The following is a 27,454-nucleotide window of genomic DNA, read 5'->3' on the forward strand; positions in this document are numbered from 1 at the left end:
ACACCTGGTGCCCCCATACACAGCCTTTTTACAAGCAGTGGTCTGGAAAGCTATAAACTATTTTTTTAAAAAATCTAGCAAGAATGGTAATGGTTTGGTTTCACCAATCAAGGGGTATTTTGAAAAGAGGCTGGGAAAATGAAAAAGGATGGGTGGCATTTTAAAGGAAGTTTCCTTGTCTTAAACTTTTGACAGGAATGGTTAGATCCTGTTTGCTGATCTTGAATGCCTTTAAACTAGACAAAGCACATCATGATTACAAGCTCCTGCTGCTGACTACTTTTTTTGTAGACCTGTTTGAGCAGTTCATGAACAGAAAATGGAAGTACACAGCCATATCAGTATAATAAGAGCCTCTTACCCAGAAGTTTAAACACACTCAATATAGCTGAACTATATCTGAGAAATTGTGATTATGTTGTCTTAAATATGTTATATCTTAAGGCTGTGGAAGTTTGTTACAGCTCTAGGAAACTGTAGAAACATGACAGTATGTAGCTTCTTCTTTTTTGTACCCTTTTCTTCCTCCTCACACCGTACGGTGTTTAGTGCTGCTGCACGTCAATCTGTTACACCTTTTTTCTTTTGACAATCTTGTGTCTTCCCAATGGTTTAACTGTCATGTCAAAGTGGCAGTTGTGGTGCATAGCGGAGAGTTGAAAGTGCAGTGGTCTGCTTCATTATTATTATTATTATTATCATTATTATTCATGCTTTGAAGTACTTTGCAGCACTATCTTATATTTCATCAGCTAATAGGAAACTTTTTCTTGTGTAAATGCTGTAAGACTTTGTACATATTTCAGTTCTTATGAGATCTTTAAAAAAAGTGTTATGCTAATAAATAGCTCTTGGTGCAGCTACTTGTCATGAGTTTCTCTGTTTGTACTCATTATGCTAAAGTGGGCACAGGAAAAAGATTGAATGTAATGAGTGTGAAAGCAACTCCTGGTTAAATGTATAATAGAAACAGTCCCCACCCCCTGCCTCAACCCTTTTACTGCTAGATTAGGCATAATCAGGGTTGCTGTTATTGTTAAAATTTGTGGTCTTAGACTTCAACCCCAAGTTTCCCAGGGCAGTGCATAACAATACGTTTTTTCATCAATTCAATAAGTTTATTGTGCTAGCTAAAGGCCATAACAGTTCATAACAATATGTTAACATGCACAAATCAACACAAAAGTCATAAAGCAAATATCAAACCAATATATCAAAAAATCAGAAATTCAGACAACCCAGCAGCAATCTATCTGTTACATCAGCCCAGGCCATATTCTTTTGTTTTTGTTTTATTATGTATTTTGTACTCTTATTTGGTATTTTTCTGTTGTGAACCACCCTGGGATCTTCAGATGAAGGGCAGTATACAAATTTGAATATAAGAAGAAGTCTGTAGAAATTAATGCATCTGAATCTGACACCTAAAAACAGTGTAGGCGACAGGTGGATCTCGATGGGGAGAGAATTCCACATCCAGAATGCTACAACAAAGATCGTAATCCACATCATTAAATTGAGATATCAGTGGAACTAAGAACAAGGCCTTTCTTGGAAATCTTAAGGCATGGGATACCAGGTAATGGGGGAGGCATTATTTTAAATACTTTGGCCTATGGCATCTATGTAGCCTAAGCCAAAGTCAGTATCATAAATTGGGCCCAGTAGAAAACAGGCAGCCATTACATATCCTTAAGGCTCAGTGTTACAGATGTAGGGAACTGTGTTATACCAGAGTCGCTGTTGGTTCAACTACCACACCATTGTCTGTTTTGACTGGCAGTGGCTCTCCCCGCCCCACCTGGAGATGCAAACCTGCCTTCTAAGGCTAATAGAAGAGGGGGTGATTTTCATGAGGGTCACATCTGGGCGGAAGGATTAAAACCTATCTCCTCACATGTTGTCTCCTCTTTAGAGGCCATTCCCGAAGAAAAGTAGTTCAGGTATAAGTATGTGTCCACATGTTTCACAGAGAAGAGCAGAGATGAAAGGAGGTGAAGAAGGTAACTTTTATCAGTTAGTCCCAGAATTTTAACAGATCACTAGGGCTCAGTGGCATGTGCTCAATGGTTTTTACATAATGCAAATATGAATTTGGTATGCTTTGGACAAAAAATATGCAACTTGGCACCAAAATCCATCCTGAAAAACAGCCAGTGCAATACCAGTTCTTAAAAAGGGATCTAAGGGAGAGTCATGACAATTAGCTAGTTACTCTTTGTCCTAGGTAAATTGGTAGAATTATTAAAGCTAGAATTATTATTTGTATTTTATTTTACTGAAGTACAAGTGCATATATTGCCACACAGAAAAACACAAATGTGAATAAAACGAATATGAATGAAGTCATAGCCCAAAGGACTAATAAGTTAGATTACAACATTATAACCATAATGTCAAATAAGTGAATCTTTCAAAAAAGAAGAATTAGATGTTGCGGGGGGTGAGTACTTGACACCCCTTTGTTGATGTGATGAAGGGAAATCACATTTCAAAGAATTCTTATTTAGCTGCATCACTTGCCAGTCTACTTTGACATGTTATCTTTCAGGCACTGCCCAAAAAACGTAATTCTGGACCAATTCTGAACTGAATATCCAGAGAAGCATTTCCAGTTATATCTGCCTTCATTCTACAGGTAGCTGCTATAAGAAAGAATATGATGAGGTCCTTCTGGAGAAGCTGTTATTGATGCTCTACACACACACACACACACACACACACACACACACATATGCAAAATGGTAACTTGGGGCAATACAGTATGTTTAGACATACAATGTCTGATATATTCCTCAAACCCTGTTCCCAGAATGTCTTAACCACTTGACCAGCCCACCCCGTGCAGATCATTCACCCTCCTTTCCTTGCATCTCCTCCAGCACACATGAGAGACATTGTTCTATCGATGTTGCAAAAATGGTTGGGGGTAAGATAGCACCTATGCATGAGTTCCAAGGAAACCACACATACTGAAGCTGAGGTGGACTTTGTGGAGCACTTTGGTCCGCATGAATGACAAGCGAAGCTCCAGAATAAAGGTTCCTGCATCGATTCCTCATAGAGTTCTTAAAACTTCATTGTTATCAGAAGACTGAAAATGAACACATTGCAAATGGTGGATACTATATGTTCAGGAACTGAGGTAACTGTCAGGGTGTTGCCTGCTGAATATTTAGAAGCTTAGATGCAAATGAGCTTATTTGATGTTGTAGCAGCCAGTTAATCTGCTACCTTGAAGCTTTTCAGCAAGTTGTGCTTTGCTTTGCCATCTACCCTTAATAAAGATGTCTGGTTCAGTCTGCATTTTCCCCAGCCAATGCACTGCTTATATCTCCCTATGTCTGTGACAAATGTACTGGTATGTCATGTTAGCATTTTAGCCCAGGATTTCCACATTGCCCTTAAAAAGATGTTGTGTCTTTCTAGCATGGTAAAGAGAGGACTGCCCTTACTGATGGCGAATGAAGCAGAAGTTCCCAGGGAAGACTCATTCTGGATAACATGGATCAGTTGTTTGAATTTAAATGGGTCGTAATATATTTTTAGAGTTGGAAAACCAAATGCTCCTGCGGTGGTCTGTCCTTTATGTACCCTAGCAACAATGAAACATGTAGCTCCTGTATTGGTCTCTACCCCCACAGCAGGCATTGTAACTCTCCAAAGGAGTTACCTACAGTACTTGGATTGTGTATCTGCTTTGGAGAGAGCCGTTGCTGAACTACTGTGGGCTTTGTTGGATGTATTTGGCCTGCCTCCAAAGCAAACCAAATATTGTCTGAAGCAAAGCTGTCCCCTATTGGAAGCACTGAAGCAGGTTCCGAAATGAATACTTTTTCTCTGCACACTCCTATTAGCAACTGTAGTACAAGCATTTGCTACTTCTTCATTGTTAGTACAAATATGAGTTGCATGTCTGTGTACTCCCATTAGCAGGAATTCAGATTTTTCATAAAGCATTGTACTTTCAAGGGTATGTATGTGTCATTCTCAACTCTGTTTCAAAAATGTGGAACATTGAATTAATAACTTCCTGCATATGCCCAAAAGGGAGAGTCACGAGAAAGTTAAAATGCAGCTCTTCTGCTACTACTTCATATTTTGCAATTATATTCTAGTAGGAAAATAGGGACAAATGATGATGAAAAGTTTCAGATAGAAATTTAGCATTTCAGTTATTGTGCTAGAGAATGCTGTGTTTGTTTGCAAAAGAAATCTAACATCGGATGATCAAGGGCTTTTGAAGGGCAAACACAGAAGGAATAATGTGTTTGGCAGGAATTCAACAGTCAAAAGACACATTTAGAAAATGTAGCCAATCAGCATTGCTGACTTTCTCTTTCTTTTTTTCTGCTGCAGCTTCATCCATCCATGGAGGCTGCACATATTTGATTCAAGTCTCTCTGTTCATTCAGTGAGAAACAAAGTGCTTAATGGAGCTCTGGGAAAGGGAGTTGAATATACTCTCCGCAGAAGTCTATCACCCGGAAAGTGCCAAATATCAGCAGCTGGAGCAGACTTTTCCCTTGCCTGTATGTAATGCTATAATTCCTGGCTTCAGACAAAATAACTTATTTATTTTCTTTCTGGGTTTTTTAAAGTTCACAGGTAGCATAAACGTCAACATGAAGGAGATTAAAAGGTGACGATGCCTCAATAAATGGGATTGATCTGTGACAGAGGCTTTGACGATGACAGCTCAGGAGCCTATATTGCAGTTTATTAGATGGTTTTCTTAGGGGCATTGAATCCACTGAGAGTGGGGCATCTTGGAGTTTTCATGAACATTCCAACTGCTCAGGAATGAAATGGTGAACTAGAGAGGTTCAATCATTGGTTGGGCTTCTGCCTTCCCTCATGGCCTGCAGATCTTAAGTAGCCTCAGAGAAGGTGGGTAAAGAGGTGTTTCAACAGTTCTCTTAAGCCCTTTCAGGAGCTGTTCATACCTAACCATGGCATCTTCTATAATCAGTTTAGCTGATTTAATATTAAAGGTCAATGGGAGGGAAAGTCATCCCACAAACGGGCCAAGAAATAGAATGAAGCAGGGAGGGAGGGGAAATGAGAGGCCAAGCATACATTACGCACAAACATATGAAACAACACCAATGTTACTTATAAAATAATAAAATATATACCAGGACCATGGGGGAGAAGGTGGTTTAACCATTTACACGAGTGATTCCACTCAATATTAGTGGGACTTAGTTTCAGTTAGAGGTGTTGGAGAATTCCAATGAAAACAGGAATAGCAGTGGAAATTACCAGTGTTCACTTATTCATCCAATGTCCAGACAGAAAACAATCCAGTAAATATGATCAGTATTTGCTGTTGATTTCAAATGATACATAGTTGATTACATCCTCCCTTGCATTGTGTTTGCTTTGCTTTGCATTAGTGGGGTGGTGGTGGAACAATGTAATGGCAATGTTATTTATGCAATTAATAGTGTAAGTTATGCAATTTCATCTCAACAGATATGAGATGAATGATGTGATTTTTGGAAGAAGACAAACTGCAGCAGAACACTAACACTGCTGTATGCAAGAAATACAGAACACAATGGAAAACTAGGCTTCTTAATCCCTCCTCTCAGGTAGGAGGTACAGAATTGAAACAGAGCACTTCCATTTTCAGGGTGTTTAAGAAGAGTTACAGGGCTGTCATTACACTACACCAAGGGTGGAGAACTTGTAGTTCTCTGGATGCTGTTAGACTACAGTTCTCATCAGCTCAAAACAGAATAGCCAATGATCAGGGATTATGGGAGTTATAGTCAATAACATGGGGGGCACAGGTTCCACACCCCTGTTCCACACCTGGGAGTGAGACCCATTAAACTAACATCTGAGAATACATATCTAGGATAGCACTGCTAGTGAACCCAAACAAAGTGGATTCAGCGGCCTTAAAAAATGATTTAGCCTGATTAGAAGCTGGCACTCTTCTTGTGGGTACATGTTCTGGTCTGTTATTGAGAAAGTAATGGCCAATTGCCTCTAGTGTGTGAAATACCAATTTTGACTGTTGACACATCTACTCTGTCAGCGGTGAGCAGGTAAAGTCATTAAGAAAGTGTTAACAGCTTCCAAAAGATTCAGAAGCAGAAAAAAACGACAGTTCCTGATACTTCCCAGTGGCTTTATGCTAACAGGATAACTAGCATCTTAAAATGAAGAAAAGGTTGTATGAGGGCATTTTGGGTAATTCTGAATCATGACAGGAGGAAAATCGGGATGGGGAAGGAAGAAATATAGAAAAATTGCTTATATAAATATAGGTTAGAAGAGAATAGCTTGGTGCTTTTAAAAGTGTGCTAAAATGTGTCCTGCTTTTCAAGCATATTATTATTTTATAGAGTTAATCTTGCTTTTGTGAGGCGACTGAATAATGCTAGGGTTTCTCTCTCTCTCTCTCTCTCTCTCTCTCTCTCTCTCTCTCTCTCTCTCCCTCTCTCTCATCTGCAGATAATATTCCAGAGTACAAAGAGAGAGTTTTCCTCCTGCCCTCCCCCATTTTAAATTATGGGATATAACACTGCTTTATCTGCAGTGTTTCAGTTTAGACAAATTTCCACATATCTTCTCCATTAACTCTGACCTGCAAATGACTTGGGAATGTGTGCTTTGCTAATGTGCCTCGCTGCATGAAAATTATAGTATTAAATCTCAATAAATGCTTAATTTGCTCTATCCATGTTATGCATATCGGCAAGCAGATCAGCTTACCATTATCTGGCACAAAACGAATTTCTCCTGAAAACCCTTCCTGTGAGCTTATGGATTTGGACTCCCATCTGCTGATGTGTCTGTTGTATAAAGCATTTGTGAAGAAAGAAAGCAGTCATAACACTCCCAGGTTTCCCAAGGTTCTCATTTTTTGCACTTTCTCCAGCTGCTAAACACTAAATGGCAATTCAGATGAATTGTCTGTGTCCTATATGTTAACATGTGCATATCCTGAAGAATATGGCAAGCAAATAAAAAAAAACAAAAACAAAAAGGCACTGTTATCTAAATTTTAAGATTCCTGGCATGCAGTGATATACAAGCAGAGTGGAGATATACAGGCAAACCTGATGAGTTTATAACCTTCATGTGTTGGGAAGAGATTGGAATACCTCTCTCTAATTTTCATTATAAAATGTACTTTCGGCAAAATCTGGTGCTTTGTTTTTGGTGTCAGCTAAGATCAGCCTTAGTTGGAGCATTCTTGCCCAGGTAGATCCTCTGCTATATGCTGAGAATGGGCTTCGGCAGTGGAACAGTGGTTGTAGATTCTCCTTCTTCCTCGGATGCTTTTAAGCAGATCCTTTAGTTGGGATTCCTGCATTGCCAGGGGTTGGACTAAATAACCCTTGGGTCCCTTCCAACACTATGATTCTGACCAAACCTCTTCCCAATTTCCTGGCACTTGGAAGGGTCTTTTTCCCAGGTGGGCTGTTATGTGCTGTATGAGGAAACATGAAACACAGAAGGCTTTGCCACACACAAGACACAGATACTTGTTTCACCAGATCATTCCAGCTTAGCAGATATCACCTGTGAGTTATAGAGGACTGATGAAGTTCAGTGAGGTTCTCACATTGTATAGTAAGTAGTTGGTACTTTTTAAAAACAAATTTGACTTCAGTGGTTTCCAAGAGAACCTTCCAAAGTTGAAACTGTGATAAAGTAAAGCAGAAACATTACAGCTGCAATTGTAAACCCGTCTGGGCAGCGGCATCTGAGTCACCATTGCATTGCACTATAGAGCCAGGGAGGAAGAACTGGGAGAGGAGGAGGAGCAGCAGCAATGCTTTGTATTTTTGCCATGCCAGCTCCCAGGCTGGTGCAAGAAACAGTTGTGGCATAGTATGCAGTGTTGTTAGGCACACTAGTCAACAGTGTATGAACTTGAAAGGTGCCATATTGCATCCTCTGTGACATTGCGAGAAAGTATGGGAGGCACATCTCAGATCCTGGGATGCAAAAACAAGTGAGGTGAAGGCCATACAATTTTTGCATTACTAATAAAAACTCATGGCATAAAGTCACCCTGCTATTTGGCTGGTCTGTGATTGCTTTTCTGTTTCGAAAATACCAGATGATCCATAAAAATAATCCATAGAAACTGCAAACCACAACTCCTACTTGCATTTTCTTTTTCTTTTTTTTAAGGAACCCAGGTTGCTGGGGGAGAGGAGGTTAAATCCATTCCTCCATCAGATCTAGTGGAATAACTTAGAAGCATGTCTGTGATCAAAGCACCTAACCTTGGCAGAGGTTTGTAAAAAGCACTAAAGGTATATTAACCTAGACTAAAAGAATATCATTTCCAAATACAGCTTCTAATGGGAAGCTAAGGTTTATATTAAAAAAAAAATCTGAAGAGGAAATAGCAATGGCTGTGCGATGCAAAGAAGAAAGCTCCAACTCTGATAAGTAGAGTGATTAATTTTCCTAAAACACCTTTCTATTTATTTCCTATGTTCCATATCTAGAATAAACATGTAGTAACTGACAGAGATGGGTCTCCCTATTTTCGTTGTGTTTCTGCAAATAGAACATTATGATGGTCAGTACTGACCAAACCTGCTTAATGAACAACACATCCTCTGTGGAACGTAGGTCTGCATGACAAGACAGAAAGGGTGATGGCCTACAATTTGGGAAGGTATTGGAGATGGTTGGCACAGAACACCTTAATCATAAAATGGTTGTAACAAAATAAAAAAAATCCTTCCAGTAGCACCTTAGAGACCAACTAAGTTTGTCATTGGTATGAGCTTTTGTGTGCATGACAAACTTAGTTGGTCTCTAAGGTGCTACTGGAAGGATTTTTTTATTTTGTTTCGACTACGGCAGACCAACATGGCTACCTACCTGTAAATAAAATGGTTGTGTTTGTCTGAGTTGCATCTAAGCCCTTAACTGACTAAATTAACTGAATTTCTACAATACAACACCTTACTAATCTCTGCCTACAGTGGTTTCCTGGAGAACTAATATATCAGTACTTAGTCATGAAAGCATCCATTAATGAGTGAGACTTATTCTGTAATGTATTTGGTTCCCCACCACATCTCAAAAGTTTTTTTTTTTTGCATCAAATATTTTTATTTTCCAATTTCATACAGAACACAAATGTATACATCAAATAAAGTTTTACAATATCACCAAACTCCGCCGAGTTTTTATTGACTTCCTTCCCTCTCATCTCTGGCTTTCTAATTTTTACATCACTCCTACGCTTTCTCTTCTATTCTCTTTTCTTCTTTCACATATTTTGTTATCTCAGTATTTTCATTACTAATTTTATCCTGTTACAAGATTTCTTTATACCCTGTAAGTGCTTACACCTCTTTATAATCTTTTATATATTCCAAAAATTTACCCCACTCCAATTGAAACCTTTGATCCTTTTGTTCTCTTATTTTCCCAGTTAATTTCGCCAATTCTGAAAATTCCAATACCTTCCTTCTCCAATCATTTACTGTTGGTACCTCTTTTAATTTCCATTTTTGCGCCAATAATATTCTTGCTGCCGTGGTGGCATATAAAAAGAAGCTTTGATCTTTCCTTTCAATCTCTTCCCCCACCAAGCCAATCAAAAACGCTTCCTGTTTTTTTGGGAATGTATACCTGAAAATTTTCTTTAATTCATTATAAATTGCTTCCCAAAAAGGCTTAACCTTTTCACATGTCCACCACATATGGTAAAACTCGCCATCCTTTCTCTCACATTTCCAGCATTTCTTATCATATTTTTTATACATTTTTGCCAATCTTACTGGTGTGAGGTACCATCGATACATCATTTTCATGATGTTTTCCTTTAGGAGTATACATGCTGTAAATTTCATATGTTTCTTCCAAAGGTTTTCCCACATTTCTAATTGTATGTTGTGACCCTCTTGTGATGTCCAACAACTGCTATTCAGAGGGGCCAGCATCAGCATTTGGCATTCTCAGGCCACTGCTGAGGACCCAAGACACACTGTTGCTGATGTCAGCTGTGCAGATTTGGCCTGCCTGGTTTGTTTTTTAACTCGCTGACAGGAAGCTGCAAGTCACCTGCCACTTTAAAATTTCCTGCAACCATCCTCCAGAACAAGATTCCGATTCTGCAGCTGCTCACCACCGCTGTTGGTTTGTTGTTGTTCAGTTGTTCAGTCGTGTCCAACTCTTCGTGACCCCATGGACCAGAGCACGCCAGGCACGCCTATCCTTCACTGCCTCTCGCAGTTTGGCCAAACTCATGTTAGTAGCTTCGAGAACACTGTCCAACCATCTCATCTTCTGTTGTTCCCTTCTTGTGCCCTCCATCTTTCCCAATATCAGGGTCTTTTCTAGGGAGTCTTCTCATGAGGTGGCCAAAGTACTGGAGCCTCAACTTCAGGATCTGTCCTTCTAGTGAAAACAAAATCGAAAATTCTTTCTAGTAGCACCTTAGAGACCAACTGAGTTTGTTCCTGGTATGAGCTTTCGTGTGCATGCACACTTCTTCAGATACGTATCTGAAGAAGTGTGCATGCGCACGAAAGCTCACACCAGGAACAAACTCAGTTGGTCTCTAAGGTGCTACTAGAAAGAATTTTCGATTTTGTTTTGACTATGGCAGACCAACACGGCTACCCACCTGTAACTGTCCTTCTAGTGAGCACTCTGGGCTGTTGGTAAGCCCCTGCTATTGTGCTGGTGGGGGGAAATCTCAAATGTGGCACCACTGCGATCTTGCTCCCACCTCACTGTAGGTGTTCATTTACTCAGTGTTGTCGTGGCAATTGTGTCACCATCAATTCTTGCCATTGTGAAGGGTCCCTGTGCTTGTTTTTCATACATTCAAGCTCTGCTTGAGTGAGATCCAGCTGCTCAGCCCATCTCCTTTCCCCCATTCTGTTGTATCCTTTGCCTTTGTAGAAGTTGATTCCTAACAGCAAGGGAAGATTGCTTCCATCACAGACTGAGTGAGATCCAGCAGCCCAAACTCACTCCTTTGCCTCAGTGGATATTGGCAGGAGCTGCTGCATGGTATGACACCAGAAAAGCTAAGGGCAGGGACTTCTGCCTGAATTATCCTGGTCGCAAATGGATAGATGTTGTTTCTGTTCCTATGCTAGATTTGAGGGTGGTTTTATTTTGAGCATCTTTTTACAAGCTGCTTTGGGAGCCTCTTAGGGTTACAAAGTAGTATATAAATATTCAAAATACATTCTCTAACAATTGTTTGTATAAGGTAAGCCAATACTATTATCCCCATATTAAGCAGCTGATGCAATGCTAGGAGATTCTGACTTGCCTAAGTCCTCTTGGTGGGTTTCTGAGCTATATCTGAGAACTTGTTCGTTTCACTGTTCACACAAATAGCTACTATGCTACCATGAAAATATTGGTGTTCCAAAATGCCAGAAATGGTGGTGGCTCCAAAAATATTCACATGTATCAGAAAATAATAATCTTCCTAAAGGTAAAGGGACCCCTGACCATTAGGTCCAGTCGTGTCCGACTTTGGGGTTGTGGCGCTCATCTCGCTTTACTGGCCGAGGGAGCTGGCCATCATGTGGCCAGCATGACTAAGCTGCTTCTGGCGAACCAGAGCAGTGCACGGAAACACCGTTTACCTTCCCGCCAGAGCGGTACCTATTTATCTACTTGCACTTTTGACGTGCTTTCGAACTGCTAGGTGGGCAGGAGATAATCTACCTAGTGGTTGCTTATTTACTACAGCCGACAAGGACTTTTTACATTCCTACATTTACCCTATTTCCTAACTTTCACTTTTACTCTGTGAACCACCCTGAGATCTTATGATGAAAGGTGGTATATAAATCTAATAAATAAAATAAGCCAGAAACACCTAGCAGGTGCTAGCACAGCAGAAGAATTCAAAATCTATCAAGTCCAATAATCATGTAACTTTTTGACATTATGATAGAAAAATAAATCATAGCATTTAATAAGATGAAATGAGATCAGCTGCATTAAACTGCAGGCTTCAATTTTGGAGGCCAAACATGGAGAAAAATGTATGCCTAAGACTTTTACAGGAACATATTCCAGATTCTTGTAGACTCTTTTTTTCATCTTCTATAAAAGAGACTATTTATAACAAACTTATTATATGCAGAGACGGGTGGAGTATATCTTCATGAAATGAGAACATTAGGGCCTTTAGATATTCTAATGCTAAATGTTCCCAGTAAGTAAGAAAAATTCTCTGCTCACAAAGGTGATTTACTATTCTCCATTGCCCAGGCTAGATTGCCCCTTTAAGCAGGTAATAGCATAATTTAAGGCTGAGGGCAGATAGCAGGGCTTCCCCCTCCCCCTTGAGAATCGAGGGGAGCTTGAACATATGTTTAGGGGGGTGTAGTTTGAGTGTTTAATGTGCATAATAACTGGCCATTGTGCACATTCACCAGGCCTCATAGAGAATGTGCACATAATCCTTTCATGAAGAGGGAATTGTACAATGCGCCCTATGTGGGGCTGCTCTTGGGTCTGGTTCAGAAGCTCCAGCTGGTGCAGAATGCAGCAGCCAGACTGCTGATGGGGGAATCTGTCCAGGATCACATTGGACCATTGTTAAAACAGCTGCACTGGCTGCCCATGTACTACTGAGCCAGGTTTAAGGTCCTTGTATTAATTTGCAAAGCTTAGAACAATTTAGGTACCTCTGGGATCGCCTGAACACTTATATCCTAGCTCAATTGCTCAGATCTTCTGCAAGAGCTTCATTCCTTGAGTTGCATAAGCTCATTTGACAACAACAAAAAATGCAGTCTTTAGTGTCTTTGGTCTGGTATTGTGGAATACTCAGCCGGTGCCTTCTGTTTCGACTGACTCTCAGTATAAGGCAACTTCCTATGTTTCTTACACTTGTAGGGTCCATTCTTTTACTTAAAGCATATGTTTGAAAGTTGATACAGTTCTTTGTTGACACCTTTTTGGTCAATAAATATGAAGCAAACATGAAAAGGAATTAAATTTGTGTAAATATCTTGCATGTCCCAACTCTCAAAGTGAAATGGGTTTGTTTGTTTTTTAAAAAAGTTAGTATTTGCTTTGGGCTGATTTTGTGGCACCCTGTTACTGCTAATGATAGTAACCTAAGCAACCAAATTGAAATGGAACTGATTGACAGAGCTGTCAGGTTACTTATTCTGCTGAGCTGTGAGCTTGTCATATCACTTAGATTAAGAAGCCATGCCTAGCTAGTATTTGAATGGGAAGACATTTGGGATCCAGCAAGGGAATGGTGCTGATAATAAATCCATTCTTTTCTGCCATGTTGATCAACAATACTCTTTCAAGAAAGCATTTTTGTGCTCCACTATTTTACTTTGCTTGCTGATCAGGTTATCCTCTCCTTTACAATCCTTGTTTCTTTTTAAAAAATAATTTCTTCTCTGTTCCTTTAAATTTGCTCTTCCTCACTTGGGCAGCATTCACATGGCAATTCTGTTTTCACGACTTTCCCCTAACTTAAATTCTGAATTATATTTGTGCTTTCATGTGACTTAAAAGCTGCTTCTGGAAAAATAGTGGAATATAATGCAAGTTTAGCTCTCATTCCCATATTATTTGCTTCCGGCAAAAAACCATATGCAAATAATATGAAAATGAGCATTAAACTTGCATTGTATTCCAATATAGTTCCACTATATTCAATTAAGTTCATATTGAAAGATAAACCCACCTAATTTATGCTTTGTGAAGCAATACATGACCTGAAACACAGCCATCTTTCAAAAATCACACTTCCCCGAATTTTGTAATGCTGTTCTCTAGACACTTTAGTATATTAATTTTGTGTCAACATCCATTCTTGCCATTGTGAAGGGTCCCTGTGCTTGCTTTTCATACATTCAAACTCTGCTTGAGTGAGATCCAGCTGCTCAGCCCATCTCCTTTCCCCTATTCTGTTGTATCCTTTGCCTCTGTAGAAGTTGATGCCTAACAGCAAGGGGATATTGCTTCCATTTTTAAGTGTGCATAAAAGAGCATATATTAGTGCAAATAACATAAAACTGCATTACATTAGGGTAAAGTCCTTTGCAAATATGTGTATATAGGGAGAAATTTGTACTAACATGCAGATGCAATTTAATGTGGACTTCTTATATTTTTTAACAGAATCACAAATGCATGTGGAAATATGATGAAATGACCTTAAAGACTGGGAAAATTAAAAAATGAGAGAAGCCAAAATCCCTAGCAGCAATATTCCTAAAATGGCAAACGCAACTCCTACAGAAGCCGATAGCAGGAAAAAAGACTCCACAGTATTAACCTTCAAATAATACTTGTATTGGCATATATTTGGCTAAGTAATGTGCTGAGATCAAAATACAATGCACCTTAGTAAGCAAATGTAAATGTAAACAAATGTAAACAAAGTCTCCCATATTTTATCAATTCACTGCAGTTTTTAAATGGTTGCATGGGAGATTTCCAAATATGTGCTTTCTGCAACTTTGCTACTGTATACAGTTGCTTAAGAAAGTCTTCATGCAGGACTGACTTTAATGGATGCACTGTCTAGTTTTCATAACTGTTTTTGGTATCTCAGGGCTGCAGACCAGTGAACAATTGAGGCCTGAGCTTACTTTGTGTGAGACTACAAGGATCACTCTAAAAGTTTGTTGTGTGTTACTAGCAGTACTGTACATCATTAGACATGGGATAAATTGTTGCCAGTTTGCAACACCGCACTGGGGCTTCTTTTAATGTACCATGTAAACTTTAGCACAGTCTTTTGCTTCTGTATTTATGATGCTCTCTTCCCAATAAGTGTTCCAGCACAGTAATTGCTAGTCTTTCAGACAATCCTTATTACAAACAAATTAAGTTGTTTCAAGCTATGGTGCACCCAACATTACATGGGTTGATATAAATCACATTTAATGAGTTTCCTCATTATTCATAGTTTGCAGCCAGTGTGAACAGGAAGCAAACAGCCAGGCAGTAATCAATGTTATAATATATTCCCTGTCTATTAATAGCAGCTCTGCTTTCGTCTCGTAAGATTGGACTTGGAGTGTAATTCTGCAGTGGTAGGTTTGACTACCAATGCTTGGCATGTTATAGATTTTGTATCTTCAGGGGCATTTGGAAAACTCTTTCCTGAATAACTTTCTCATGTGCTATACCACCAAGGGTTTTCAACAGTAGCTTATGATGTAATGTAGGTGGTGGATACATGGCACACAGCCTTCTTGGCTGTGGCCCACACATTCATATTCGGCTCACACATAATGCCAAACCATGAGTCATCAGACTATGGTTTATGAAACCATGGCAAAGCGTTATATGTGTCATGAAATGCTACTCAGAATTGATCCAGAATTGATTCCAATGTATAGTTAGCAGAGTAAAAACTTAAACACATTGCAGGATTCCCCCAAAAATAGACCAGAGGCAATTGTATTTCATCCAGCAGAGCTTTACTGCTACTGAAGGCAAATGAGCATAATGGTTACAAATCCAATACATTCAGGATTGGCACTGTCCACAAGAAATCCAGTTACAGCAGACTTAAACTTACAATAACTTAAAATAAGTCTAAACCTTAATACTAAGCATGCTATGTACAGAACACCACACTAGAAGGAAGAGAGATAGAGAAAGTGAAACCTTCTGGCCTTACTTTTATAGTCAGCATGACCTCAACAGAACCAGTTTAAGCCAACTGTACTCAGCTTCTCTGAAGGAATAACCCAAGCATCATGAACCTTCTGCTTGTTTCTTTCACACAGAGAAGCTTCCAGAACCCTCTTGAATTAATTAGAATAGGAAAGATCTTTATATATCAGATCAATACTTTATGCACTAAGAAATGCAAACTGACTATATGTGAACCCAGCACTGCAGCTTAACTATTGTTTGCTTTTTGTCAATAAACCAATATCTGAAGCCATGGTTTGTTGTTGGCTTAAGAACTTCAGTTTAACTACTGCTTGGTGTTACATATGAACCCAACTGTTATGAAAACTTCCCGCGGGGGCAAGATGAGAGACTGACCCCCAAGGCGGACGAAGCTTCTGTGCCCTCTGGCTTCTAGAGTCCAGGGACACAATGTAATATGCGGTTGTTCCCAGCTTGAAAACAACACACAAAAGCCTTTTGGGCTAAGATCTACTTTATTGTAGATTAAGAGCAGAATGTCTCTGCGTAGCAGCTCATAATTCAGAGCTGTCTGTAAAGCGTCTGCACCTCCTGATGCAAAACAGAAAGTAAGGAGTACAACAGTAATTACAATGACATCACATGTGTGGGAGCTGGTATGCCCAGTGTAATTCCCACAGAGAGAAATATGACTCTTAGTCAAGTCAAGTGACCTAGCTGCTTCAGCGTCTTCGCAGCTCGGCTTGTACTGATATCACAACACCAACACCCTACCACCTTAGGTTCTCACCAAGCTACAAAGGCCTGAGACAAGAGCAGCTGGAAAATGAAACAAGCTTTGGTGAAACAAACCATAGTTTGTTTGATCAGCTGTGGGGGGACAACTTGGGGTTAACCTGAAATTGGTTAAATGCACCATGACCTAAACAAAGCATGGCTTAGCACTGTGTGTGAACCAGGTCTCAGACTCCTTACCTCAGATAAATCATCTTGCTCTGTCTCTTTCAACTGTTTATAGGTTAAAATCATAGAGTTGCTGAGTTGAAAAGTGACTTGGAAAGCATCTAATCCACCCCACTCTCCCGCTCAATGCAGGATTTGCAATGCAAGGTGCAACAGCATCTTCCTTATGCACAGATCTTTTTCCTGTATCTTTTTTCAGGTGCTGCCAACAGGAATGAAAATAAAGAGTCGAAAGAGTCCAGGCCTCTTTTAAATGCCAGGGGATTACTCCAGCTGCTTAGTATGACAATCCCCGTATAACAGTTAGCACTCCCTTACACAGACCAAAAACATTTTTCAAAAGATAAAGGTTGGGCATGAGCCATTAATCACGGGACTTGCAGTTATCTTTCACCAGTGAGAAAGAAAGGAATTGGTTGCTCAAGGAGGAAATAGGGAACTCTTGCTGGGGGGCGGGGAACTATTTTAAAATAGGACACTCCGAGCTCTTTATTTTGCTTCCAAAAATCTTATCACAGCAGATGCAGAATAAAATTTTGGCTGTGCTATAAATAATAAAACTTATCTTCTCATTATGAGGGCCACAGCGCAGTAAGGAATCCAAGCCCCAGGGTGTTACAAAACATATAGTCTGGACAAGATGTTTTCATTCCTAGGTTTTTATTTTTAGCTTTTTATATAGACGTGTTGGTTAGTAAACAAAAAAAAAGTTGATTGTTACGTATAACAGCAACTCAGTTTCTTAAATCTGGCATCAGGGGCATTACAAATGACGTTCTTTTCCTTTTGAAATAAGAGGCCTGACAAACGCTTCTTATTTCAAAACAAAATGTATAGACACTTTCTTTCTCATTGTAGGAAAGGAACTGCAGTACAGAGTTTCTGGGTATCTCTGGCTCATGGTTTGAATGTAGCTGGAATGTCGCTATGTATTCAGTACTTGACAAACAAGGAACAGAGCCGTTTGGCTCCCTGAGAAGAGACTGACCAATGAAAAGGTAAGAAAAAGAAAACTGGCATGATTTAACTATTGCTGGCCCTGTTGGTCAACCTAATTTTGCCACAGAATCATTGCTGTAAGACTAAATAGGATGACCAGCGTTGAATGTGCTGGAAGAAGAGTGGGGGTACAAAATATAGGGAGAAGTGCAGCATGATACTATGGCAACCATCCCAGCAGCTCAAGCTTTTCAGCTTGTCAGACAGAAAAACCTGCCCCTTTCTTCTCCCACACCCTGTTTTGTGGTTCTCCTGACCTACCCAAGCCACTTTCAGAGTGCATGGGGAGAGCAGAGGGATGGGAAGCCCTCTTGCACTAGTGGAAGTCCTTGCATAGGCTTCTGCTGGCAGGACTAGTTAGCTGAATCCTGCCCAAAAATAATGACGCTGAGAAAGTAATTTTCTTAAAGTTTGCTTTTTTAAAATAAAAAATTAATTTTAATAATTAATGGGATGGTATTCAGCTAAGTTTTACATGACTAAGTTAGGTCCATTCATTTCAGTAGGTCTGCTCTGAATAAAACTTAGTTGAATACCACCCAGTGGAAGTATACTTCCCCCCCCCCCAACGTTTGCTTTTATTAAAAACAGAGGTCATTGTTTTAAATTCATTATTATTCTCAGGCTATATAAGATATCTCCAGCAAGCAGAAGTGTCTGAAATTGTCTCTTAACTGTCTCTTGTAAAAGTCCCATCTAGTTAAGCTTTCCCAAATGGACTGCAGACTTGGGGGATAATTGCAGACGCCAAAAGAGTTTGCCAGGTATTAGAGATATGATTAAAATTTCCTGTCTCTAAAGAGGAGTCTGTCAGGTTTTTCTCTCCCCCCCCCACTTGCTGTCCCCTGGACTCAGCTTTGGTATCAACATATGGGACATGACATGCAGTCCATTAAAAGATGGAAAACTTAAGGAAGCAATAGATTCAAGCCCAATGTTGGTCTGGTGCCAAGATGAGGGGGGCGGAATCAGGAAAAGATACTGGGCCAGGTACTCGGGGTTTCTCTCTATCTCTTTTCCCTTTTTTGAATTTGCTTAACTGTATTGGCTTCAAATGAATGAAAGCAAAATGCTCCAGCTGACTGCTGGCTCCTTGCACTCAGATAACCAGCTGTTTGGGTCTCCTGCAAAGACTGCAGAGCTTCAAGCGCTGTCATCTCCACAGTTAAATCTGATTCCCAGACTTAAATTAAAACCACATTGCTTTCTCGCTCCCACAGACTAACCTTTTTTTAAAAAAAAACAACAACAGATCTTATCTTCTCATTTTTCACGGACAGGCCCACATCCTCTGCATTTTCACCATGGCCCCTGAATCCCACTCTGGTACTATAATAATTTATGAAGATGTTGAAAGAGGCTTGGATGCCACACCCACCCTTCGTGTTTTCCCCTGGAAAGGGATCGGGAGCAGTGGCAGGGGGAGATAACTTCAACGTTTGAAGGTTAAGAATAGAAGAAGATCGAGGGATAAGCTTACTTTTAAAACTGGTGAAGCCCGATGGGCTGTTGTTTGTATTGCCACAGAAGCAGAAGGTAGATTGAAAAATGTGGGATCATTTTTAAGGCACCCTCTCAAATGTTACCAAAATGTTGTGTCCTTCTTTTAAAAAAGAAAGAAAAGAAAGAAAGAAAGAACACTTTCTTAATGTTGAGAAGATGACATGTTCCATCTTGATGCGCCGGATTTATAATGTTGTGGCATTTATAGTCTACTGATAATGAAGCTTTGATCTTTCTAGAAATGTGTGGAGATAAAAGAGAGATTGATTCACTCTGAATTCTTACCCCCTTAGGGAACGGAGAGGCAGGGAGCAAGCATGATGAGGGTTACACAAACACAGACCAGAGTACAATACTGCCAAGAGGGACTGTTTATACTGAGTGAGTGTGTGTGCATTGACTTCATGGGAAAGAACTGTGTTAAAAAATTCTCAGTCACAACTGCAGTAGTATATCCACAATGAAAGTATGGTCCAGCCAGTGCAAGCAAACTCTGAATGGATTCTTGTGTCAAGAATGGTAAGAGCAACATCCTGGAGTTGGGTTTCCCTCCTTTTTATTTGCATTAGTTCTTAAGAGATGGCTAATTGTCCCTGGCTTTTATTCCTTTAGTGTATGCAGAAGGGTGGGAAGTTTGGAAAAGAGGAGGGAGGGTGTAAGTTGGTATAGAAGAATAATGTATCCAATCACAAGGGATAGGAGTGGGGATGTTTAGAACTAATAGGATGTGGTTTGGTCTACATTGTTAGATCAGTCTCAAGCCTGTAAACTGCATAAGAAGAGCCCTGTTCAATCATATCAGAGTCTCATCTAGACCATCATCCTGCTCTGAGTGGTCACCATACTGTTTATGGCAACCAGCTAAGATACCAAATTGTCTGGAAGCACAACATGGCTAACATACAAAGGACAATAGTTAGCCAAGTTTTGCATAGTAAAATTAATCAGCCTAAATAGTTAAGTTCCTTAAATTAAATAGGTTTACTATGAGGGACGTGGGTGGTGCTGTGGTCTAAATCACTGAGCCTAGGGCTTGCCGATCAGAAGGTCAGCGGTTTGAATCCCCGCGACAGGGTGAACTCCCATTGCTCGGTCCCTGCTCCTGCCAACCTAGCAGTTTGAAAGCACGTCAAAGTGCAAGTAGATAAATAGGTACCACTCCGGCGGGATAGTAAACAGCGTTTCCGTGCGCTGCTCCGGTTTGCCAGAAGTGGCTTAGTCATGCTGGCCACATGACCCTGTCTGTGGACAAACGCCGGCTCCCTTGGCATATAGAGCGAAATGAGTGCACAACCCCTCTTACCATGGCAGCAGATCAAGCCAACACATGCCACCTGGTGTCTCTTCACTCATTACTTCATTTCTATATATAATAATTAAATATTTCTGTTCAAATTATTGTACTTTTTCTAAATTTACAGCTCTGCAGACTAATTGCCATATGCAAATGTTGTACAAATTGGCGCCCTCTTTTGTTCTTTTTTTTACCTGCTGAGGCAAATCCTCTTTTTTAGCAATGCATAACTGGGCACTCTATTTCCATAGCTGTCAAGTTTTACCTTTTCTCATGAGGAAGCCTATTCGGCATAATGGAATTTCCCTAAAAATAAGGGAGAACTTGACAGCTATGCTCTATTTCCAATGTTTAAACTTTTATATGGAACATGGTGGAAAGAAAATTGAACATCTACACACAAAGGAAGAGAAGCAGGAACATTTTGTCTGTTCGTGAGGGCTGGCTTGCCTTCATGACAAGAAAAATTAAACTGGGATTTGGAGACTCTTTATCTTTTCCACTGTCTCCCCACCCCACCCCAACTCCTTGTAGAATGAAGAGCATTTAGTGTTTTTCTTTAATTACCTTCTTGTTCAGCCTTTTATTTGTTGTCTAAAACCTTCAACAAGGACTTTTGTCTTCCTTTTGCTCCTGCTAGAAATCTCTTGAGTAAAATTGCTCCTTTCAGAATAGACTAGGAGACAATAGCAAGAAATTATTAAGGAAAAAGTTCACATAGTGGTGAACAGGGTGGAAGGAAGAGAAAAGAAAACAAAACAAAACAAGGAAAGCATGTCAGGGAACACGTCTTCCTAAACTTTATCTCTTATCTAAAACTGGGATCACCAATGTGGCACCTGTGAGGACTTTCCCTGGTGCCCATGAAACCTCTGAGCACCAACCCCTGCCCCATACCCTTTTTGTCATGAGGTAGGGAGACTGCTTGCTTTTTGCTCCTTGAAAGGGACACAGAGGTGGAGGAGAATATTGGAAGAATGAGGCAGTACCACAACAAATGAAATATATTAAAACAGTAAAAACATCCATTGAAACATAATCAAAAGCTTCAGTACAACATGCGTAAGGACTGGCTGGTTAAAAACAGAAATTCATATTGCGTGGACAGGCAGAGTCCCCCAACCCCCAGGTGACCCCCCAAGCGAAATAATGACACAAGACAACGTGCTATGGGATTAAAATTGGCCACAACTTTTATTAAGATTCAGATATAGGGAGACCTTGGCTCAGGCGTTGGGCCTTTATCCTTCCCAGCCCCCAGCCGGGGATCTGGGAAACTTCAGGGTTATCCAGAATGTGCGGGGATTGGGCTAGCTCTGGAGAACATATGTTCAAGCAGATAGCTGGCCCCCTGTTTGCCGCCACTGGTGGGGGAGAGCAATGACAACCTCTCGGCGTATGGTCAATGCCTCCCCCCAATACCCCTTTAACAGAAACCCTGGTATCGCTGCCGCACTGGGGGCGTTGAGTCATGCCCCTCCCATTTAGAAAGATGACTAAAGGATTCTGCCCAAGGTCTGAAACCGCCAAAGTTGTGACAAATTGCTATGGGAAAGGCAAAACCTGCCAATGCAGGGAAATTCCTTTCCGGCCCTTCAACAGCGGCCTTGACATAGCAGCGCCTGCGTACCTGTGGAGAAGAGGTTAACTTGCAAAAATAAGTGTTAATTGAGGGAGTGGAGGGTGGGAGAAGCTCGGGAGCCTGACTGCTGCTTCCTGGTAAGCTACCTTCTATTGTGTGGTCAAGGTAGTCTCTTCCCTTACCTGGCCAACCCCCTGGCAACACCTCCCCCAGGCAGGATTGGGCGCTTAGCTGGGGTAGGCGGAGACCCCAGGTATCCCTCCTGGGTGAAGGCGCAGCCAGTCCAAACTACCAGGTGTCACGTAGGAGCTCAAGGGGCTGTGTGCGACCACGCAAACGTCGATCATTGTGAAGATTCTCCCTAAACAATACAGTTTCTAAAAGAAGGGGGGATGGTTCCTGCTTGGTGATCCTAATGTTCTCATTTTTTCCCCACAGGTTGCCTTATAGAATTTTATATCCTGCTATTTTATAGCCTGCTATTTCCCCCCCCAAAAGAAACTCAAAAGCAGCTTACAACAAACAAATATACAAATGTTAAGACCGAAATCACAAATTATATTAAACCAAAACAACAACAAAAATAATAACATATTGAAGACAAAAACAACTCATACAATCAAGCAAAGACAGTGAGGAAAACATTATTAACATAATGAGAAAATAAAAGTTATTTAGCTGAAGGCCTTAATAAACAACCTGGTTTGAGCTAAAAACGTAACAAGTGGCATTCAATATGTAGGCCTATTGAAACTGATGAACCAAACTTAGTCATGCCCAATCATTTCAATGGGTTTATTCAGACTAAAATTTAACTGAATGCCTTCCAAAGTGTCAGGGATTGGTAGATCTCCTCTGTGAAGGCATTTCACAAAGAGAGCATTACTATCGAAAATGCCTTTTCCATGTTGGCACCTGCATGCCTCATACAGCCAAGAAATCTGGAACAGGACCTCAGATAGTAAACTGAATTTCTGAGAAGGAACATATGGAAGAAGGCCATCCTTAAGATGATATTTTTGCTCACTTTCAGCTGGTTACAAACTGTGTCCATTCCTGGCATTGTTAGACTTGGCCACAATCATACAGGTAACTTTGGTGACATGTCTATTAAGCAGTTCTTTAATAGTTCAAATTCCACATACCGTTGTTCCAGTAATGTTAGAAACAGAAAGGGAATGCCACTGGCTGCAATATAAAATATGATTGAGTACCAGGCCTTCTGGAGTTCATTACAACTTCGTTCTGGATTACTACTTGACTTCTTTCTGTTTGTTCATTCTCTAGCCGCCTGGTGTGCCAAATCACATCATCACCATAGTAAATATTTTGAGCTGTAATACAACATGTTCTGCTTCTTGTATGTTAATTCATTTCTAATAATGACCTTCTTCTGGGAGATGTGTGTATTTTACACACCAAAAAATAAATAAAACAATCAATACGGTGTAATGATGACACACTAGAAGTGTTTTAGCACAAGGAAGTTAAGTTGAGAGAGTAAATGTTTGAAATCTGGTTTTGTGTTCCAGAAGCTTTGCCCCTGCTGTCACCTGCCAGCTCTTTGGAAGCAGTGAAACTATGCTCCCTAATATGCCATAATAGGAGTAAGTGGAAGTTCCTTCAGAAGGTATTCTAAACAGCCTCATCAAGGGCTCTGTGAAAGCCTTCCCCAACATTGACCTCTCCAGATGTTGCTCAATTCCAGCTCCAATCAGTCCCAGCCAACATGGCCAATGAACTGAGATGATGGGAGATGTTGTTCAGTGACAAACAGAAGAGAAGCAGTTGGGAAAGGCTAGTCTTGGATCTCTAAGCCACCCCCTCTTGTTCCTGTTTGCAGAGCTCCTTGAGAAGTAGGGATGATTGTTGAGGCTGCAGTCCTATACACACTTGCTTCTATGTAAGTCCCATTGGATTCAATTTTACTTTCTTCTGAGTAGACATGTTTAGGATTGTTCTTTTAATTCAGTTTTAAGTTGTTCATGTTGGTATGCCCAGAAAAAAATAGGTCCTGGTTTTAGCAATCTGTTACATTTGCCTGGTGGGATTTGTCTCATTCCAGAAACTATTGCCTGAAGGAAGAGGCTGGAGTCAAACCAATGTTTTAATCAAGTATGGAAAATCCAGTATTTAAAGTATAAACACGGCAATTGCTTCTCTCCCCCCATCCCACCCGTCTTATTACTGAACATTCTTCAGTGAGGAAAAACATGCCTTATCTGCATGGTCGTATGAGATCAACCTGGTCCATTGCCAAAAGGGAAGGATTCTCACACAGAAAAGTCACTTCCCGTTGCTGGTTCTGAAATCTTTCTGTAAAAAATGAAATGAACAACTGTTTTGTGCCTTCCATCTTGGGGTGCTTTAGGAGGGTTGACAGAAACCAAGCAGCTGGAGTAACTGCCCCCCCCCATCCTGAACAGCCGCTTATTCAGTGGGAAAGAGGAGAGGAAACTGACACAAATCTGTGAATCTAATGATGAAGCAGCCAAGTGTATTTATGTCTAAGCTTTAAGGAAATTGCAGAAACCCTGATTCAGCCCCCCTAAGAAGATTCCCGCTGTAAGGCTGCCAAGGTCACTGAATGCCTAAATCTGATGAGAAAGCAGCCCGTGAAAGAAAGTGGCAATTCTTTTGAGCTGCTCAGCATTCAGTTGGCCAGATGCATTTTATTTTTTTTGCCATGTCCAAACTGTGACATTCCTGTGAAAATAAGGGATTTAATTCTAACTGCCATTTCAAGGTTTTACCAATAGGATAGGAAAGCTTCTTTAACCTGTACTGCAGTGGTGGCTCTCCACAAGAAAGCCAAGTTAAGGCCTGGCATTTCCTTGCCTGTCAACCTGAGGCATCCTGGTATTTGATGCCTCTAGGAGGAATTCTCTGTAGCAACAAGCCATTCTATTCTGCTCAACCTTAATTTTTCTAAGTTCATTTTTTTATAGTGACCTATCTTGTCACTATATCCTACTAATGAAAAAGCAGCATCGCATAGAATCATAACAGTTGAAGGGGAGCCTTGTAGAAAATCTATTCTGATTTGGAGCAGTTCCCCCATGAGGAAAGATTACAACATTTGGGGTGGTGGTGTTGTTTTTTAGGGGGGGAACAACATGTTAGAGACATGATAGAGGTGAATCAGATTGCACATTTTGTGTGAAAAGCAGATAGAGCATATTTTTTCTCACTCTCTCATATTACTAGTATGTCGAGCTAAATGACGAAAGATTCGGGGGGAAAGAAGCATTTTTTTCACACGGCACATAACTGAACTATGGAATTTGCTCTCACGGGGTGTAGTGATGGCCACTGACTTGGATGGCTTTACAAGGGAGTCCGACAAATTGATGAAGTATAAAGCTACTAGCTATGATAGCTCTGTGCTACCTCTGCTGCTAGAGGCCTCTGAAAAGCAGTTCCCAGAAATCACACATTCATGTCCTGCTTCCAGGCTTCCCACAGGCAACTGGTTGACCATCTGCTGAGCTTCTGTCAAAGAGGAGCTACCTGCAAAACTTGCATCCCTTTCTAAGAACAGTCTCAGTGTTGCCAGTCTTGGGACTGCTGTACAGAATTCTGCAGACGAAGGACAGGAGGTAAAGTACTCATTCCTTTGAAAAGAAGGGCATCAAAAGGACCCATGTTTTATCTTGCTTTCATTGGAGAGAAAAAGAGGAGAATGAAGGGGAGGTTCCATTTCATTGGAACTGGAACTTGTCAACACTGCTTAAAGTGATGTAGACAAAGTTGTTCAAAAAGGCCTTACTACTGTTTTCAGATTAGTATGGCTAAATTAAAGGGATTGGCTTTGATTTACTGTATTTCCCCGATCGCTCAGCATCAACAGAAGCACTTTCGGAGCATGTCAAACAACTCCAGTGAGCAGATCAGCTGAGTTGCTGCTTTCTGCTAAGAGCTCATGCACAGCAAAAAATAGATAAATCAATAACAATGTGAAGCTTAGGAAGGGTAAAAGTGGTCTCTCATCTTGCAGGAGAAGTGCAACTCAAAGTGAAGTTATATTTAGAATTGGCAGCTTCCTGTATTATTGTGCAGGGGCAAAAGGAAGTGAGGTGCACCCATGGGTGCAATCCTGAATACATTTCCTTGTAATCTGAACAGAGTTTGTTTCCAAGGACATCGGTTTAGAATCAGACTGCATATGCATGGTTTCAGCACCACAACCCCAACAGAATAACAGGAATAACCTTCCACAAAGCACCCTTATATCATTATTACATTGGTGTCCACTATTGCTAGCTTGATTGCTGGGGAAACTTAACAAGGTGGAATCTGACTGCAAAGGAAAACTGAGGCACTTATAGCCTGTTGCTATTTTTAATCACAGCCTACCAAATTCAGGTTAGGCAATTAAAGTTGATTTGGCACTGTTGTACAACAAACATCCTTCATCCCTCACAAGTGGACTTTTTGCAAGAAGGAAAATGCACTGGAAAGTGTGGTAACAATTGTTTGATCATGCAATGTTATCTAACTTTATTCTATCCATAAGCAAACCAGAATAAATGCTCAATAAAAACTGTTGTTGTCTAAACTGCCTGCAAACTTTGTGCCAAGAAATCAGGATGGATACTCAACAAACAGGTTATCGGCTTCCTTTTTATTGCTCCCTAATGCATCATTGCAGCCACATCAGTTTTTAAACATCCTGGATTTTTCTTCTGCATTTTTCTTCTAGTATCCTTATTATTTGAAGGCATTTCAGTCAGACAAAACAATGAAATCTGAAGCAGTGAAGCTGCTGTTCTTTGTATTATCCCTAGAATTCCAATATAAGTCACAAAGGGGTGTGTCATTATGTTTGTTGTTATTTTTGGAAATTGTAAACTAGTCTAATTGAAGAGAAGTATGAAAATATTTGCAATAAATAAATAATTAAGGGTGGGATCCAGTGGTCACTATCTGCTGATGGAGAGGAATCCATCAGCAGATAAGGGAGAGAGGTCATTTTGGAGTCTCCCAGATTTACGGGGGCCACTGCAAGGAGGAGAGGAAGTCATGAAAACAGTCTCGCTCTCTGTTCTGCTGACTGATCCCCTTCTATCAGTAAACAGTCACTACTGCATTTAACTCAACATAAATCATTCAATAATGGGGGGAGGGGTTTCTACTATTTCTAGTAGAACCGCTTAACATTTGCAAAGCATTTGAAAACGTTAATCATAATTCTTCCCAGGGGGCTTTTTTTGGTTCAGGGCACAGGGAGGCTGCAGAGTGCTAGAGAAATGTATCCAGGAAAGAAAACATCTGCACCCACCTCAATGATCAAGATTTCTAAATAAATCGTAACTACATTTTCAAGTTCCCTGAGCATGAGCAAGAAAATAGAAGCCTCTTTCACAGGGCAAGAAAACTTTAGAAAAATTGGAGGACAGAGTTTGGCATAGCACTGATGGTAAATGAATGAAAGCAAGGTAAGGTTTTGAGTTTCCAGACAAGACATGATGCCACACACACACACACACACACATACACAAGCT

The sequence above is a fragment of the Lacerta agilis genome, chromosome 7, assembly GCF_009819535.1.
Source record: "Lacerta agilis isolate rLacAgi1 chromosome 7, rLacAgi1.pri, whole genome shotgun sequence".
NCBI classification, from domain to species: Eukaryota; Metazoa; Chordata; class Lepidosauria; order Squamata; family Lacertidae; genus Lacerta; species Lacerta agilis.